At 42.5% G+C, this 19,462-nt stretch overlaps 1 protein-coding gene across 1 annotated transcript in view; it reads right to left on the bottom strand.

Moving 5' to 3' along the window:
• LOC121271161 (voltage-dependent P/Q-type calcium channel subunit alpha-1A-like) overlaps positions 1–19,462 on the bottom strand; it is a 760,453-nt gene that overhangs the window by 666,888 nt on the left and 74,103 nt on the right. The window lies entirely within an intron of this gene.

Genomic DNA, 19,462 nt, shown 5'->3' with positions numbered 1-19,462 from the left:
TATAAAATCTTTCAAAAAATTTTGAACACACCATTTAGACCTCGCCATAACCTTTTCTGTCTAAATGAATATAGCACAAGATTATTTTTTAGTCTTTCAACATTATATCATCTGATCCCTTCCATCATTCTAATAAATCAGTGCTGCACCTTATGTATGAATCCAAAATCCTTTTCATAATAGGTTGGTCAAAGATGCATATTCTAAAAATGAAAGACTTGCAAAGTATTCCAACTATCTAATCACTATATGGACTCATCATCACTCCTCATTTCTTATTCATTTGTTTGATCCTATAATTCAGCATTCAATTCATTGTTCAAATGGCTTTATCCACCTTTTAAAGATCTGTATGCTGTACCCCGAAACTTATAGGGCAGAATTTTCTGCCTTCCGGGCGGGCAGACCCGACCCAGTCTCCGGCGGGTGGGGAGCCGATCCCCGCCAGAGAAGCAGGCCCTGCCGCCATTTGACGTGATGTCTGCCGGGAAGTGCTATGTGCTTCCTGTGCGGGCGGGGGGGATTCCCCAAAAGCGAGAGTGCACTCTTTCGCGCAAGACTCAGTGTTGCTTCAGGGAGATCGCTGACAGTTCTAAAAACGTTAAAAATAGAAAAAAAATCATTAACATATCCTCCTCATGTGACAATGAGATGGGACATGTTCATAATTTGCACTAAAACTTTATTAAACTTTTTAAATCCCTACATGAAACCTCATGCCGCCGGTAGATGAGATTTCATATTTTTCTATTCCCTGCCGGGGCTCCTGGCCTGTCCGCCAACCTTAAGGTTGAACGGGCAGGTCCTTTAATTGTTTTAATGATCCTGTCAATGGCCTCAATTAGCCATTGACAGGTCGGCGGGCCCACAGCTGATTTTGCTGTGGGCCCGCCTTCCTGAAGATTTAAATGGGGTGGGATGACGTCAGGGGTTCCCCCAATGTCATCCCGTGTCATTTCACGCATTGGCGAGCGGGCCCTGCCCCCTGCTTGCCGATGGCAAAATTCAGCCCATAAAGTTTGTTTAAGTATACTTTTTTCCCCATTTGATACTGTGACAAATAGCACCACCTCTTGTGAAACTTTTTCTCTTTATCTTTTAGCTCTGTAAGGTGATTTGTGTTTTTCCTATAGATTTTAGGTTGTGCCTAGTCTTAACCAAACAAAGCCTGAAATGAAATGATCTGGGAAGGAAAGTAGAAACCATGCGAAAGATAAGTGGGAAGGGAGTAATTACAACACAATTATATGAAAGTTTGAAAGCCTTAATAATAAACCAAGTTACAAAGATAAAACGTCAAAACAATTTCTATATTAGAGACATTTTATTCTCAGGCAAGTAATTCTATTTTGTAAGTTGAAGTTAATCCATTTTTCTGTAAAGCACTTTCACCCAACCATCTCCGTTTTTTAATCTCAGGTTTCCTATCCATTTGTTTGCATTAAAATATGTTGCTTTATCATACATTCACCAGACAATAACCATCTTCAAGAAGAGAAAATCTAACCATCTCTTCTTGCCGTTCAACAGCATTACCATCGTGGAATTCCCCCACCATGAACACCCTAGAGTTACCATTGACCAGAAACCGAACTGGACCAGCCACATAAATACTATGGCTACAAGAGTACATCAATAGCTGGGATATCTGTAGCAAGTAACACAACTCCTGGCTCCCCAAAGCCTGTCCATCATCTATACAGCACAAGTCAGAATATTAGCCATTTTCCTGGATAAGTGCTTGTCCAATAACACTCAAGAAGCTCAACACTGTTCAAGACAAAGCAGCTTGCTTGACTGCCACCTCATCCACCACCTTAAACATTCAGTCCCTTTACCAACAGTGCGGACCATCTAAAAGATGCACAACAGCAATTTGCCAAGTCTCCTTTGACAACACCTTCCAAACACACAACCTCTACCATCTAGGAAGACAAGGGCATGAAATACCCTTACTTGCAAGTTCCACTCCAACCCACACACCAGCATGACTTGGAACTTTGTCGCCTTTCCTTCATTATCGCTGGATCAAAAAACTGGAACTTCCTTCCTAACAGCACTCTCGGTGTACCTATATAAGATAAACTGCAGCGGTTCAAGAAAGCAGCTCATCACCACCTTCTCAAGAGCAATTAGATGTAAGCAACAAGTAGTGGCCTTGCTAGCAAAGCTCACATCTCATGAACAAATAAAAAAAACCTCTAAAACTGATATTATCTTCAAAATCTATCAATTGCTTCAAAACCACAGGGTCTACCTTTCTACTCTACCTTCTAACAACTTGACCTGGCAACTTTTAGGAAATCTTTATACTTGATTGGATAGTTTAAGTTTGAATGTCCAATCGACTATTCTGGTCAAAACTCCAGTTTTACAATAAGATATTTTCAATCTGACTGAGGAGCTCTGTTGTAAGGTTGCGGTCTCACAGGATATATCAATGACCGCTATAATAGCATTAAATTTTAGTCTGTAGTTATTCAAGATCATGTCTATCACGTCTCAGCTGATAGTACAAAACCCCTCAATCTATTGAAACAGTTTTTATATACAGTCAGTAAACCCTCACACTTTGAGATAGAAGAAGAAAGGATAGAGTTCATTTCAACTTAGTACTTAGCCAAGTTGATTCTTCTTAAAAATGCTCATTTGGCAGCACGCTAATTTTGGGTCAGATTACTGTGAGTTTCAGCCCCACTGCAGGTCCCAAGCATCCAATCTGGATGACATTCTAATGCAGTACCAAGGAAGTGTTAAATTGTGAAGAAATGCCAAATTTTGGATGAGATGTTAAATCAAGTAATCATCTGCCTATTCAGATGGAGATTAAACTACCCAAGGCATCAAAAATGGATTACTGGTTATGCAGTTCATTGTTGTTTGGGGGTCACTAAGCTCCACAAATGACAGCAATGTTTGTCTTCATCACAACAATTCAAAGTAATTAACTGTACATAAAGTACATGGAGATGTGATAAAGTGCTATATTAAGCAAATAGTCTGTTCCTTGATTAAGCCAAAAGAAAACTTCTCTAATTCCTCATTTGTAAATAATATGGTAGGTATCTCTGCTTCTCTACAATCCTCTCTACAGCTATCCTATCAAGTTCCTTCATAACCATAAAAACCTCTGGCCTCACCAATGTTCCCTGAAAACTGACTTTGCTGTGCATGGCCTGCTTGTTGCACTGCACAGTCCCTTTAAGATTGTGGCCCAACCTCTCATGCACGCATCTTAAAGGAAACGCTGGTTGTGCACAGACTGCTTGTTCACTGCGCAATATATTATGGATTGCCATGTGGCCATGCACCTGCACAACTTAGAGGGAATATTGGTCTTCAGCTCTCATCAGCCTTCCCTTTTCAAAAGGAAAGAGGCCTGGCCTGTTCAGTTTTTCCTGTTACATATAACCTTCAATTTTTGCTATCATTCTTGTAAATTTTTTTTGCATCATCTACAGTGTCTCTGTATCCTTTTTGTAAATTGGGCTGGAATCTTCCATTCTCGGCAGGTGAAATGCCCGCTGCCTAAAAAAGTGATGAGACACCCATGCGGACTCTGAGGAGGTAGGCCCAGTGTATCTTCTGCCCATCGGGCAGTTAAGTGGGCAGCAGTTGGCCTTCCTGCTGACTGCAAAGACCCCAGAAAGTGACATACCAAGCCCAGGAAGAGCTGGCCAGCCAATCTTGCACTTGGCAGCACCACAGGGGAGGCTGTGGCCGCTGCCGGAACAATACCCCCTCCCACAATCCACACTGGATCCCAGGATCACGAAGCAACCCAGGAAAAAGGTGTGCTGTTGGAGAGGGGGGCCGTCAGTGGCCATGCTCCTGCCCCATGTCCATGTCCTCTATCATGCACAGGTTAGTGCAGATTGAGGGACGCCCCCTCCAGCTGGCATGCAGCTAGCACAATCTTACCATTTGTGTCTGCACGTCTGCCTGGAGTTGGGAAGATTACAGTGGAGATGTGAGGAGGCCCTTAAGTGTTCATTAATTGGCCACTTAAGGGACTCAAGTGGAGGCAGGGCAGGAAAGTCGACCACAGGCCTTACTGCCCAGAATTTCCTTCCGGTGGAGGCAGGAAAGCATCAGATATCGGTTCTGATGCCAGTCCACCAAACTTTCAGGCACGCCCACACCTGCCTCCTTCTTTGCCTACTGTGGGCAGAAGATTCCAGCCTTGGAGTCCAGAACTGTCGAATAGTCTAACTAAATAGACTTGAGTTGTCTTCTGATTTTTTTCCCATTTTCTTTGGCTGGAATTTTCCAGCCCTATTGGCCTTGGGCATCATGGCGTGAAGGGGGGAAGAACAATATGGCAAGAAGGCCAAAAATCAGTTTCATGCTGGTGTGAAAGCACAACAGGGTCAGACGATGGTGTCCACCATGGCGGAACATCAATCCCACTGGAAGCCGGCATGAACCTACTTTGCATCTCACTAATGGCCTGACCAGAATCATCCCTCCCACGCTAAAATTACCATTATGCTGGTGAGAAAACACAGTAGCCCAGGGCTCGTCTGGAGAGGTGTGACGTGCAGACATCCAAGGAGCAGAAAATGTTGGAGCCCTACAGCTAACAGACCCTGGAAGAACACATGCATCACATATTGGGTGGATTCTCATGGACATGACTCCGCCACAAACCAGCTCACAGAAGTTGGGAGATCTCGGGTGTGCTTCAGACCATCATGGTCTTGGCCAAGGGCTGCTACCGATGATCGGCGAGGGGGGTGAGAGTAAGGCCCAGCTTTGAGTAGGAAAGGAAGATATACCAGGGATGGGAGGTGGGAGAGGAAGATCTAAGTTTGACTGGGAGGGGAAGGTGTACCGGGGGTGGGGGCGGGGATGAAAGTGTCAGGCGGGTGAGATTGGGACAGGGGAGGAAGGTGTACAGTGGGTGGTGGGTGGATGGAGGGTGTAATGGGGGAGAATATGGCAAGTAGGTGTAAGGAAGGGAGAAATCTCCATATGCGCTCATGTGGGCACCACTTCATCAGACAGCAGGCAGACACACTCCTCCAACTTGCCTGCCGCTCTATTTAGGGCATCCAACAGCTCTGTGTAATGTTCACCCGCCTTCTGCTGACACTCCACAATGAGTTGGAAGGCCGAATCCAGGGGCTCATCATTTGACTCGGACCTCACAGATATCTCTTCCCCAGCAGTCCCCAGGGTACAGGTGAGCTCAGCTGAACCTGCCTCCTCTTGCTGCGGACACATATCTGTTTGGTGTCCATCAGATTGTGAACCTGTGCCTGCTCTAGATCTAGGTCTCAATGAGGTAAGTGTCTCTGCGCCAGTGGAAGGTGTGGGTAAGCACTGTGATGGGTCTTCTAGGCTGCTTATTTCCAGCTCTTCAAATGGAAAGGGTGTCCTCTTGATTGGAGGTGAGGACCTGGATGGAGCTGAGCAACTGGCTGGCTGAAAGCGTCAGTCGCTTGGCAGAGCTCCCTGTAAATCAATTAGAGATAATTAGTCCATGGCAGTAGAGTTAAAAACAGGAGTGCGAGCACTCACAGTTACAATAATAGAGGGATGATGTGCTTCAGGATTTTCACATGGGTGTTTGCCGCTGACCTCACTGACACTGTAGGCATGGTCCATGTCCTCACCAGTCAACGCAATGGCACACTCCTCAAAGTGAGTGAGGGGCCTAATGTGGGCCACTCCACCCTAAGTCTGGGACCTCTCCCTGCTGTTGTGAGCCAGCTTCTCCTGCATGAAAACAGTTGGAAAGCATGTGAGCAAGATGCATGGCATTGCATGGAATGTTTGCGTGGTGAGCGGAGCCATGGACAGGATGAGGACCCAAGCTTCAGAGAATATGAGCCTAATGGAGATGTGTGGGTGCTTCTGTCCCTTGAGGTGTGAGATCCCTGTGGATGTGTGATCGGTTTAATAGTGTATGAGCTGCAAGTGGTGAGGTGGTTGACTTACCCTGGCAGAATGGATAAGAACATTTATCTTCTTCCTACACTGGATGGCTGACCTCCTTTGTGCTCCAGCAATGCTGACCACCGCTGCCATTCCTCCCAGGTCGGACTGGTGACTCTGGTGGACTTCCTGCCGCCAGAGTGGAGGTAGAGGACATCATGGCGGGCTTCCACAGTGTCCAGCAGGCGCCCCAGAAAGGCGTCACTAAATTTGAAGACTGCCATCTTCTTTGTTTTAGGGGCCATCTGTCACCTGGAGCAGTCCTGGTCTGTAGACATTAAGTATGCAACACTCTGGCGCGCTTTGAATATGGCGCCCAGAGCGAGGAAGTGCTGAGGTCATGGCAGGGCGGAAAAATCGGAGCCTGCCCACCAGTGATCCGGTGTGTTTCCTCTGAATGTATTATTAATGAGGTGGGACGCTCCGGGAATGGGACAATGCAGCGCGAAAATATAGCGGCGCAGGTAAAACGACATTTTTCCAGCCCGCTACCGCACCTAGTGCAAATCTGGGATGATTCTGCTCTTTGTGTCAACGTCTGGAAGGACTAGTACAAGTCAGCGTTCTACAAGCATTCTGTTAAGTTCACAGCCTTGAATGTTAACTGTTGTTCCACTGTCAGACAGCAAGCTGCATTCTGCAAATGGAATGGGTGGGGACAGTTTCTGAGACTGTAGTTGACTATTTGAGTGGCTGGGATGTAGCTTGAGTTTCATTTTAAAAAAATTCCTTTACTAAAGTCCCAAGAATGTTTTCCAAAATTTACTTTCAAAGAGAAAATATTCTAGCTTTGTTTCTGCAACAGCTTTATTTTAAATTGTTTGCTTTAGTTATTTACACTTAAACATTACTGATCACTGGTGTTGCGTACCACAATAAAGAGTCAGGACTGGGATTTGATTCACTTACAACTAACATTGCAATAGCACCAACAACAGGCTACAGAGCAATCTCAAGGCACTTCATAGAAGCGGAATGAGACAAAAATTAACGCCAAGCCAAAGGAGGTGCAGTCCTATCCACTTCTGTCAAACTCATTGCCAATATGCTGCTTATATCAATAAAAAAAAGTGAAGTATCTCATCTGCGTAATAACAAATAATTAACTTGTAAGTTTACACTGACATGAATTCTAACATATTTAATTCAACAATTCTTTTAAATTCCCCAACAGTGTTAAAAGCCTCCTTTTAGTTCCATTTTTGTCAACAGGTTCTTATCGTCACACTGACACATGTCAAGGAAGCAAGATGAAGATATCACTTCAGTTATTAAGAATCAAGACAGCAGCCAACAAGAAACAGAGGAACCCGAAAACAATAATAGTCCAGAAGCCACTGCTGAAATTCTTTGGCTATGATTGAATAGGGCTGTGCAAATGAGCTGGGCAACAAAGTTGGGGCTATGGTGAGGATTATGTCAAAGGTTTCAAATAGGCTGACTTTGATTAAAGTTACCTTAGTGCTGTTTCAGTCCATACAAAATTCAATAGAAAATCTGAGTGTCATTCCTTTATGCAATTGGAGCCATGGATTCTTGTTAAGATTCTGAGAACACTGAGCACCCTCCAATTCCTCACCTAAGTCAACAGGCTCCTAGACTACAGAGGGGCACTGCAGTCGAAAATATTCCTCACACAACTGTACACATACATCCAACAGGTTGTCACTGGATACTGGACAATGCCTGTATAAATAGAGCTTCTATTCAAAGGGGCCCATACCATCAGCAATAAAATGTGGAACTGTTAGTCAAAAGGGTTTACTACTATCATTGTTAGAGTGCAGAACCCCCATTCAGTGGAACTCAGTAACATCAACAGCAGTGCGTAGGATCTCCAGTCAGTAATGGATAGTGAAACTCAAAGCCCCACACCCAGACCCCCACCACCCCACTCCCAAGTTCAAATCTAGGTTTCATTAAGAAATACAAAACTATTGTAGTGAACTTTATTGGAACAGAAACAAATGTATTTTGTAAATGTTTATCTAAAAAGGGTCAGTTTAATACTTTAGTATTAAATAAAATGGCTGTCAGTACTACACTTCCAGCTCTTAAATTGTCCGATTACTATGGGCCCCACTTCAGAGAGTAACATGAAAGGTTGAAGTTGTACAAAGTTTACAAATAATGACAGCATTAATGGACCATGTATCATTTTGAAGTATCATTCTGAGGTGGTACTTCAATTGACCTTTTTATCTGCAGTTCGTTGTATCAAAGGTATATTTCAATTAATTTGTCTTTTCTCTGGGCGGTGTTACCCAAACACACTCAGTTGACTTGCACTTTTTCCTCCACTTCACTATTCTAACTCTAACTATTATTCATCTAGTTTTCCTTCATGAAAAGTAAAAAAAAATCCATCTTTGTATCATCACTTCATTATGAACTTGTCGTGATGACAGCACTACGTGGATCTGTTCCCACATGAAACTGAACATTCTATAATGCAGACCGAACATCTAAAAGTGTTTAGTTATTATATCTCTTCTCAGAGCTCATAGTTTCTTATTTGAAATTTATTTCTCCCTAATTTTCTGCTCTCCTATCTTGAAGATATTGACTCATGCTGGGTAAATATCCAGGGAAGCCCTTGTCAAGTGCCAAATGTCAAGTCTGAGTGTTCGCTTTTATTTGGAAGTCTAGACAGTGTCAGCAGACTATTTGAATATGAAGGAGCATCTTGGCAACTTCAATTCTGTCCATGCCTGATGCCCACAATTTATAGCCAAAGGGATCCAAGGACAGTGATTAGGAGTAGTCTAATTGACTTATTCTCTTATCCCAAGAATGCTGAGACGAATTGTATTCCTCTTAATATTACCCCACCTAAAATTAATTAACTCAGCACATATAGGAATCAAACCTGAAACTTTGCTCACCTTTATGTTTAAATACCATACCAAAAAGCACATTTATCAACTAAGGGAGAAAAATAAATTCTTATATAGCTTTTAAAAAGACAAATAAAGCTTTGCCGTATACATTCCAGTCAGACAAGCACAACTTGAGACGCTCAAAGGTTCTGCTGGGATCAGTACTTTACAGATGATTTGTATTTATAAATTTGTGCCTAGGCCCATTTAATCACTCACCATGCAACACAATGTGAAAGGGACATTCTTCATTACTCTATGAGTGATCTTTTACAAGAAGCTGTTACTATATAGTAGGTGAGTTTGACTAAAATATATTCACCATACAGAACCATGAAATATGAATCATGAGGAGAAGCTTCTCAATCCAGGATTAGAAACAGCACTAAGAATGCCTCTCATCAATTCACTAGGGGATAAGATACATTCTAGTTTTAGTGAGGAGTAATCATCAGCTTGCTAGTAAAATTAATGCAGCAATGATTTGAATCCATCCATCGTTACCCACTTCAATCATTTCTTTAGGTTTTTATTCCCTTTCTTGGTACTCATGCTCTCAGCCTGTCCCCTCACCTCTGATTCTTTATTTCCTTTGCCTCACATCCTAATGTATATCTATCTTATTAGATATAAACAACAGGAGTCACCAGTCAACCCCTGAAACCTGCCCCATCATTTGATAAGATCGTGGCTGATCTGATTGTGGCTTTTACTTTCCTGTATACTGTCTATACCCTTTGACTTCCCTGTCAGTCTATCTAACTTAGCCTTAAACATATTCAATGACCCTATACAATCCTCCTCACATTATTGTTCATGTCCTCAGAAAATGGGAAGCAACAGTTAACCCATGATCTTTTTTCACCTCTCCATGATTAACCTTGTGATCAGTTTTGATGACAGTCAGAATCTAAATGGAGACCTGTGCACATCAAAGAGCTTTGCAGCTGTATATTTGTAAACTGGGGAGCAGCATATCATCGCCCAATCACTTTGTTCTGATTTACATACATATATATGTGGATAGCCAAGAAAGTCTATTGCCATTTTTATAGTAATGGTATGATAAAAAAATAATCAAGCCTCCTGCATCAATCTTGTATATATCAATGGAATCCACCTGACATTGACAGGTTCCGTGAGTTTTGGCTTGTTATTAGCTACTTATGTGTAATTTATTTCTGATTTTCAACCCCCATCACAAACCAAGTCATCTAATTTGTCTTCTGGACAAGTTTGTACAGCTACTGCACACAACAATGTCATTCCATTTACCACAGGGGCACACAGTGTTGTTATAACTATCAGATCTATTTTCTTAGGTTAGTGTCAACTGTCTCTCCCATAAATGAACTGTAACCTCACAATCAGAAGTTTACACTACTCAATGCCTTAACCTACAATAGCGTGATTCCCAAGGTGTAACAATGAAATTCACTTTCCATGCAGACTGAATGCCATAATCCTCTGCGTCCAGAACAAGATAACAAATTTACAATTGTCCCAGACTGTCCTCACGTGTTTCTTCAATCTTTTGAAAGGTGGGCCAGTTAGCATTTAATGAAAGACACCAGTATGAATCACTGTTTTGTTTTTAAAGAGTCATTAATACTTTGTACAGATTAACACTAATAACAAATTTAGCCTTTCTTCAACTTCAAATAATAATAAACATTGCCACCCCAGTTAGTGAGCGAAGCAATATTTGATCACCTATTACACAGAATGTTAGAATATTATAACACAGGAGGCACTCGGTCCCTTGAATCTGTGCTGGCTTTTCGAAGAACAGTCCAGTTAGTCCCGTGCCCCTGTTCTTTCCCCATGTCGGTGCAATTTTACTCCTTCAAATATTTATCCAATTCCCTTTAGAAAGCAGCTACTGAATCTTTATCCACCACTCTATCAGGCAGTGCATTCCAAATCCTAACCACTCGCTGCATAAAAAGGATTTCCCTTGTGTCACCTCTGGCTCTTTTGCCAATCATATTAAATTTGTATCCTCTAATCATCAACCCTTGAGATATTGGAAACAGTTTCTCTTTACTTCCCATCTAAACCGCTCACAATTTAATACCAATATCAAGTCTTTTCTTAACTTTCTCTGATCCAAGGAAAACAATCCAGTTTCCAGTGTCTCTCCATAACCCTTATCCCTAGGACCATTCTAGTAAATCTCCCCTGCAGCCTCTCCAAAGCCTTCACATCCGTCCTAAGTGTGGTGTCCAGAATTAGACACAATATGGCAGCTGGGGACATATCGTGCTTTATATAGGTTTTGTGTAGCACCCTGGCTTTTGTACTCTATGGCCAGAATTTTGCTGAGATGGCAGAAGTTCCACCACCAAGGCTGAAAGTTTTGGCAGGTGCCAGGACCCTTGCCACATTTTGCTGGTGGCAATTAATTAAGTGGCTGCCGCCAGACTGCTGTTAAGGGTGGAGGCCTGCCTCAAGAGCTTCCACAGCACCACTGGGAGAGATGGCCACTGCTGAGGCAGGCAGGTGACCAGGGGACAACATCAGGTTGGTAAGGAAAATATTTTAAATAATCACCGAGCCAAGAGCTGAAGGGAAAACCCTCCAGTAAAATTGTTTGGACCACAGCAGCAGCCTTCCCTTCACCTTTGCCCCTCTTTGTTGCATAAATACTCTCCACCACTCCCTTCCCCAACCTGGGCTACTAACAGCACATAAAATGGCCCCTAATTGGACTTTAAAGAATGGAAATTAACTGCCGGCCCTTGGATATCTCACCATCGGTAAATCAGGGAGCCAATCCAAAGTTGTTCCCCACAATTTTACTGGAACCTCACCTCCCAGCCCACCTCCCACAGGACAGTAAAATGCAGCCTTATACCCCTGTTTATAAAGCTCAGGATCCCATATGCTTTAATAACTTTGTTATCCTCTCCTGCCACAATATATTTATATAGCACCCTTAATATAATAGGCTGAGTTTTGCTGTTGGCGAACAGGGGGCGGAGCCTGATCACCGGCGTGTAAAATGACGCGGGATAACGTTGGGGGGAACTCCCGATGTCATCCCGCCCCATTTAAATCTTCAGGAAGGCGGGCCTGCAGCTGATTTAATAAAACAATTAAAGGACCTGCCCGTCCAACCTTAAAGTTGGTGGCCAGGCCAGGAGCCCCAACGGGGAATAGAAAAAACATGAAACCTCATCCACCAACGGGATAAGGTTTCATGTAGGGATTTTAAAAGTTTAATAAAGTTTTAGTGTAAATTATGAACATGTCACATTAGGGGGACATGTTAAGGATTTTCTTTTATTTTTAATGTTTTTAGAACAGCACTTAGCCTCAGGGAGATGTGCACTCTTTCGTGCGCATGGGCAAAAAAGCACACTCTCAACTTTGGGGAATCCTCCCCTGCCCGCACAGGAAGCACATAGCGCTTCCGGGCGGACGTCACACTGGGCGGGCCTTAATTGGCCCACCCATCTCAAATGGCAGCAGGGCCCGCTTCTCTGGCAGAGATCGGCTCCCTGCCCACCCGGAAGGCATAAAATTCTGCCCAATAAAAACATCCCAAGGCATGTCACAGAAGCATTATAAAACAAAATATGACATCATGCCTCATTAGCTATTAGGTCAAAGGTCCAAACATTCATCTCCAATGATTTGTGCACAAACAGCCCCAGATCTCTGTGTTCTTGCACCCCTTTTAAAATTGCACCTACTTCCCACCAAAATGTATCATCTCATATGTTTTTCTATTGAATTTCATCTGCCATATATCTGCTCATTCATCTGCCTATGTCCTCTTGAAGACTATTGCTATCTTCTTCACTGTTTACTACATTTAGAAGTTTCATATCATGTTCAGAAATTGTGCCTGTACCCCCAAGTCCAAGTCATTAATCTATATCAAAAAAGTGCCATCACAACTCCTTTTTCTATCCCTTAGCCAACTTTGTATCCAAACTACTACTTCTGTTTTTATCCAGTGGGCTTCAATTTTGCCAACAAGACTTAGATGCTGTATTTTATCAAATACTTTCTGAAAATTGATATGCACATCATCATCTGCACCACCCTCGTTCATCCTCTCTGTTGGATCAAAAATCTCAATCAAGTTAATCAAACATGATTTTCCCTCAACAAATCCTGACAGTTCATCTTTATTAATTCACATTCGTCCAAGCGGCTGTTATTTTTCTCCCAGATTATTGTTTCTAAAAGCTTCCCTATCACATACAGACTAGTCAGTTTAATGTTTAGTTGGACTAATGGATCCGGGTTGCACGTTTGTTTCGAGTTGGTGCCATAGACAGAATAGATCAACAGACAGGTCTTATGCAGAACACATTCTATTTATTTACCAAGGAACCTGGCAGTTACACTTGTGTACTTACAACTCAAAACCTGTCTCTACGTTACAGACTCTAACTCTAGGCTATTCCTACTGACTACTAAGGTAGCCCGCGCTACTCTGCTATTGGATATTAAGATCATGTGATCTTCAATTATAACATTCAGATTACCACATCCCTCCCCCTTTACCCAAATACTTTTTACAGTTACAATTAGAATTTTTCTCAAAATATCAAGTTATTTACACAGATAAGTAATTTACAAATTCAGTCTTTCTGGGGGTTTCCTTATGGATTTAGAACCTCTCAGCTCTACAGTTTCAGATGCTTTGTTAAGAACCTCCTTTTCTGGTATTGTCCAAACATCAGGTTCTTTGGTGAAAACTGTAAATCTGTTTCCTCAACTCTTGCAGGTACACCCAATCCTTCAGACGCATCTGTACTCAGTTGAGTTCTTTCAACAGAAGGTGTTGACATACACATGAACCCTGGAGGAATCATTTCCTGATACTTTGTTTCTCTCCTCCTTATATGATCTATATGTCTCTGCATGACTCGGTCTTCCACTTTCACATGGTAACAATGAGGTCCATTCACTGCACTTATTTCACCTGATAACCATTTGGGTCCTTCTCCAAAAGTTTTCACATATACCATCTCTCCTAAGGTCACAACTATGCCAGTCATGTCCAGTTTTCTGTCTTCCCTGACTCTTTTCCACCTTCCCCACTAAATTTGGCATTATTAAGCTCAATCTCATTCTGAGACAGCATTTTATCAACAATTTTGCAGGTGTGACACCTGTTGGCGTGTGAGGGGTGATCCTATAATGGAAAAGAAAAGTACTAACTTGGTCACTCTGGAGTCTCTGGTCAATTTCTTCATGCAGTTTTGAATATTTGAACCGCTTTCTTGGTCTGTCCATTCAAAGAAGGATGGTACGGTGATGTTTTTACATGAGTGATACAGTTGAGGCTGATAAACCGTTGAAACTCAACACTCATAAATGCCGTGCCGTCATCTGGTACGACCACTTCTGGTAGTCTGTTGATGTTGAAGCTTTGATGTAATTTGTCAATTGTAGCAGATGTTGGTGACTTCACCTTATGTATGTCCATCCATTTGAGTGAGCGTCAACAATAAGTAGAAACATTGTTCCCATGAAAGGTCCCACATAGTCAATATGTAATTGCACCAATGGCCTTCCTGGCCATTCCCAAGGGTGTAACAGAGCTGTTGGAGGTAACTTTTACACTTGCTGGCACTGCATACAACTTCTCACTAAGCTCTCTGTTTCTCCATCCATTCCAGGCCATCATAAGTAGCTGCATGCTATGGCCTTCATTTGGGAAATACCTGGATGTTCACTATGTACTTCAGTTAACAAAGGCTTTCTTCCTTTGGAGGAACAGTCACTCGATAAGAAACCATCCTGGCTGGTTATCTCAAAACTTGTGCGATAGTACAGTTCCATTTCATTTGATTCCTATTCTTGTGACCAACCGTGAAGAACTTGTTCTCGTACTTTGAATAAGACTAGGTCTCGATTTGTCCAATCTCTGATCTGTCTAGCAAATGCCGATGATGAATCTAAGAAGTTCAATAGTAAAACAAGTTTTGAGGAACAGGAATATCCTCATTGTCTCCTTTCAAAGGCAAACAACTAAGCGCATCAGCATTTGCAATCTGATTTCCAGGCCTGTGGATGAAAGTATACTTGTATGCTGCCAGAATCAATGCCCATATCCGTATTCTTGCTGAAGCTTTAGGTGGTATAGCCTGGTCCTCACTAAACAATCCTAGCAAAGGCGTGTGGTCCGAAACGATAGTAAAATGATGACCGTGTACATACTGGTGAAATCTCTTGACACCAAAGGTGATTGATAAGCTTTCTTTTTCTATCTGTGAGTATCCCTTTTCTGCTCTATTGAGTGTTCTTGATACATATCCAATAGGTCATTCTGATCCATTGTCCATTCGATGGGAGAGCACTGCTCTCACTCCATAGGGTGATGCATCACATGTCAAAACTAACTCTTTTCTTTGGTCAAAATGTACCGATAGGGTGGATGAGTGTGACAGTTGTTTCAATTTCATGAAAGCTTATTTCTGTGGGGTTTGCCAAGACCAACGTTGGTTTTCCTCGAATAGGTAATATAGGAGTGCCAGTTCTTGGTCGACAAATTAGGCAAGAAGCGTCCAGAGTAATTGATCATGCCCAAGAACGATTTGAGCTCAGAGGTGTTCTTTGGCGCTGGTGCCTCTCGAATGCCTCCCACTTTTTCCTTGACTGGGTGGAGGTCCTGTGAATCTACCCTGTGACCTAGATAAATTACCTCTTTCAACTGGAACGTGCATTTTTTAAAACACACTCCCACCTGTGAAAAACTTGTCAAAACTTCATCCAAGTTTGCCGAATGCTCCTTTTCAGTGAGTCCTGTCACCAATAATGTCATCCAAACAAACTACAACGTGAGGCAATCCCCACAGTAAACTTTCCATTGTTCTCTGGAATATGGCACCTGCTGAGGGTATACCAAAAGGCAAACGGGTATATTGGTACAACACTGTGTGTGTATTTATTGTTAAAAATTTCTGGGAGCCCTTGTCTAACTCCAATTGTTGGTAAGCGTGACTCATATCAAGCTTCATGTAGGCGATTCCACCTCCCAGCATATCATATAGGTTTTCAATTTTTGGTATAGGGTTTCTGTACAACTTAGCCACTTTATTAACAGTCAATTTGTTGTCTCCTCAAATTCAAACGTTTTGGTCAGGTTTCAGTACGGGAACTATTGATGCTGTCCGGTCTGAGAACTGCAAAGGTTGTAAACTCCAAGTTTCTCTAATCTATCCAATTTGGCATCTACCTTTTCCCGCATTGCATAAGGTACTGGTCTTGCCTTCATAAGTCGGGGGGTAGCATCTGGATCCACATGAGTTTTTGCTTGTAGCCCCTGGATCTTCCAGAGTTCATCTTGGAAAACTGAGGCATATTTTTGTAGTAGCTCAAACAGCCCAGTGGCTCTCAGCTGAAAGATCTCAGTCCAATCTAATTTAATTTCTTTCAACCAGTTTTGTCCAAGGAGGCTTGGCCCCTCACCTGCTACCACCATCAAGGGTAATTTTACTGATTGACTTCCATACTGCATAGTAACCCTGCTTATGCCTTTGATTTTGATGTCTTCTCCCATGTAAGTTTTAAGTTCTGTTTCTTCCAAATTTAATTTACGTTCCCCATAATTCAGGTATCTGAAAGTATGTTCACCTATTAGCATAGTAGATGCTTTTGTGTCCACCTCCATTCTGATAGGCCTATCATTCACCCTCACCACTACATAGATAGTTTCTGTTCTTCCTACCTTTAAATTATACAATGAATAAGTATCTGAATCTGTTACTTCAGGCTCTTCTACATTATGGATCTCATGGGGATTTTTCTTTTGATTGAAAATCTGCCTGACTCTATCCTTGCAATGCCTCATGAGGTGTCCGTTTCAACAACAGTGAAAACATTCGATGTTTTAAAATTTCCATTCATTACAAGGTTGTTTGCTTCCACCTCCGTTACCATTATTCTATGTTTTAGGTGCTAAGTCATTTTTTTTGTATATCTGAAAGTGGTGGCTGCTTCCCACTTCTCATCAGAGCTGTACAATTTTGCGCCCTTTTTGGCTGGGGCTCCATGCCCAATGTGGAGGATGGCGCCATTTTGCACTCCCTGTATGGCTTTTGAGTTTCTCACTGCACTATTCATGGCCAGTGCTATTTCTAGCGCCTTCTGAAAATCCAAATTTGTTTGACAGCAATCTCCTCTGAATCGTATCTTCATTTATACCGCACACCAAATGATCTCTAAGCATATCATTTATAGATGTACCAAACTCACAATATTTTGTTAACTGTTTCAGACTCGCCACGTAACAAGCAACTGTCTCCTCGGGGCTCTATTTCTTGAGTTAGACCATTGTATAGTTACCGAAGGCTTGAGCTGGTAATGACTCTTCATAACGTTCACTAAGTCATCAAAACTCTTCGAATCCGGGGCACTAGGTGCCGTCAAACTTCGAATCAATCCATAGGTCTTACTCCCAAACGTGGATAAGAGGGTCGCTCGCCTCTTCTCCTTCCCCGCAATGTCATTAGCTTGGAAAAAGAACATGAGTCACTCAACATAATGAGACCAATCATCCATGGTTGGGTTGAAAGAATCAATTCTTCCAAACTGCGGCATGCTTTGAGGGAACTGCTTCAACGATTAGGACGGAAATTTTACTTACAACTACTGTGTGAGGTATGACCCAATTTCGGTTTGCTTTCACTTTCACATTTCCTTCCCTGCTTTTTCTTGCATTTTACTTGTCCTTCCTTGCTTTTTCTTGCTTTTTTCTCATCACCAGTTTGTTGGATCCTGGTCACTAGTTTAGTTGGACTAATGGATCCAGGTTGCACACTTGTTTCGGGATGACTGGGTTGGTACCATAGGCAGAGTAGATCAGCAGACAGTTCTTATGTAGAACACATTCTATTTATTTACAAAGAAACTCAGCAGTTACACTTGTGTGCTTACAACTCAAATCCTGTCTCTATATTACAGATTCTAACTATTGACTACTGAGTACTGAGATAGCCCATGCTACTCTGCTATTGAATATTAAGATCATGTGATCCTTCATTATAACATTCTTCTTAAAGGTATATTACACATCAGATTAGCACAATGCAATTGCCAGCTCTATCCTTCTTCCCTTTTTTGAACAAGGGCGTAATACTTGTAATCCTCCAGTCCTCTAACAGCACCTCTGTATCTAAGGAGGTTTGAAAGATTGTGGCCAACATATCCACAATTTTTATTCTTCCCGCAGCAACCTGAGCTGCATCTCCTCTGAACTTGCTGACTTATTTAAGTACTGCCAGCTTTTCTAGTGCTTCCCCTATTTATTTTTATTTCATTCAACTTTGACAAAGTCCCCTTGCTATTAACTTTGACAAAGCCTTTCACTGTTAACATGCCTATCAAAGATCTTAGGAATCCCTTTTATTGTTAGTCACCAAGAGTCAGACCAAGGCTGGCTCAGGTCAGCTTTCTTCCTAAAGTAGGTCGTCCAAGGTCTAATCTGTTTCTCTTAACAGACCTCATCAGCTGGCCTGAAATGTGTGGGACATTGTTTTTTTCTACCCTCTTTGGACAGGAAGCTAGCAATTTGACCTCACTTTCTTCCCCCTCTGGGAAGCTGTATACAAGATTACTGATTAAACCAGCAAATAGCTCAAAAAATGGCTTAACAGACAACTGCATTCTGTCTACTGTTTGACCCACCATGTCTAAAACAAAGTAACAAATCACAGGTCGCTCCAGATTGTGACAGATAACAGTTTTTGTGGCTGGCTCATTGACCCCTGGGTGAGTTCACTGGCATAACAATCTCCATTCTTTTTGTCTGAATGGCAATAGTTTGCCTCTTTGTCATGGTGACAGAATGCTTGGTCTTTGAGAGTTATTCCTTAAATTCTGTTCTGATGAAAGATCATCAAACTGAAACACTAGGCCTCAGAAGAGGACCAATGAATGATCTCATCTGCTCCGCCAGGGTAAGTCACCTTTCTCCTCACTCCCAACTCATACTTTCAGAAGGCCTTCGGGCAATCGCAGGGTTATAGTCTGCAGGGATCTCACACACTACCAGCATAAGGGACATCATCACCAATTCTCTCTCATACTTTTACATCTTGATTTTTTGTCACATCCTACGTAAGTTACGTCTTCAGCCCTTATATAGGTATACTCAGCACACACAGCAAGCAGACATGCTTGTTGTATGTTTTGGCATCCATCCTGATCACATCTGTCTATTTTTATTTATGCAGGACAAGATCGCCCACAACAACAGGGAACGATCCCAGATAGGACAGAGAATGCCAGAGCTCAGGCCACTCACCACCTTTGAAGAGCAGGCGACAGAGCTGGCTGGAGATGACAGGGACCATTCGTGCGCCGAAGGTGAGATCAGCATCTCTCGACAAGCCAGTGAGGCTTCATCCAGTAGTCTTCACCCACCCTCCGATACCGTGAGTGCCCTATAATGTAGGTGACTATCCAGCCAATCACTAATTATCTCCTCTCTATTACAGCCATCAGCAAGAAAAGGAGGAGGCACACTGCTAGTCAGCCCATCAGCCCCTGCCCCCAGGCCACCTCAGAGGATGATTCTGAGGACCCACAGAATGTAGAGCCATCACTGCTTTCACCAGCAACTTCCACCAGCACAGATACACACAACTCGGTGGGAGCTAGTTTTAGAGCAGGCCATC

Source organism: Carcharodon carcharias, chromosome 30, assembly GCF_017639515.1.
Source record: "Carcharodon carcharias isolate sCarCar2 chromosome 30, sCarCar2.pri, whole genome shotgun sequence".
NCBI lineage: Eukaryota > Metazoa > Chordata > Chondrichthyes > Lamniformes > Lamnidae > Carcharodon > Carcharodon carcharias.
This window is presented reverse-complemented; position numbering and strand designations above follow the sequence as displayed.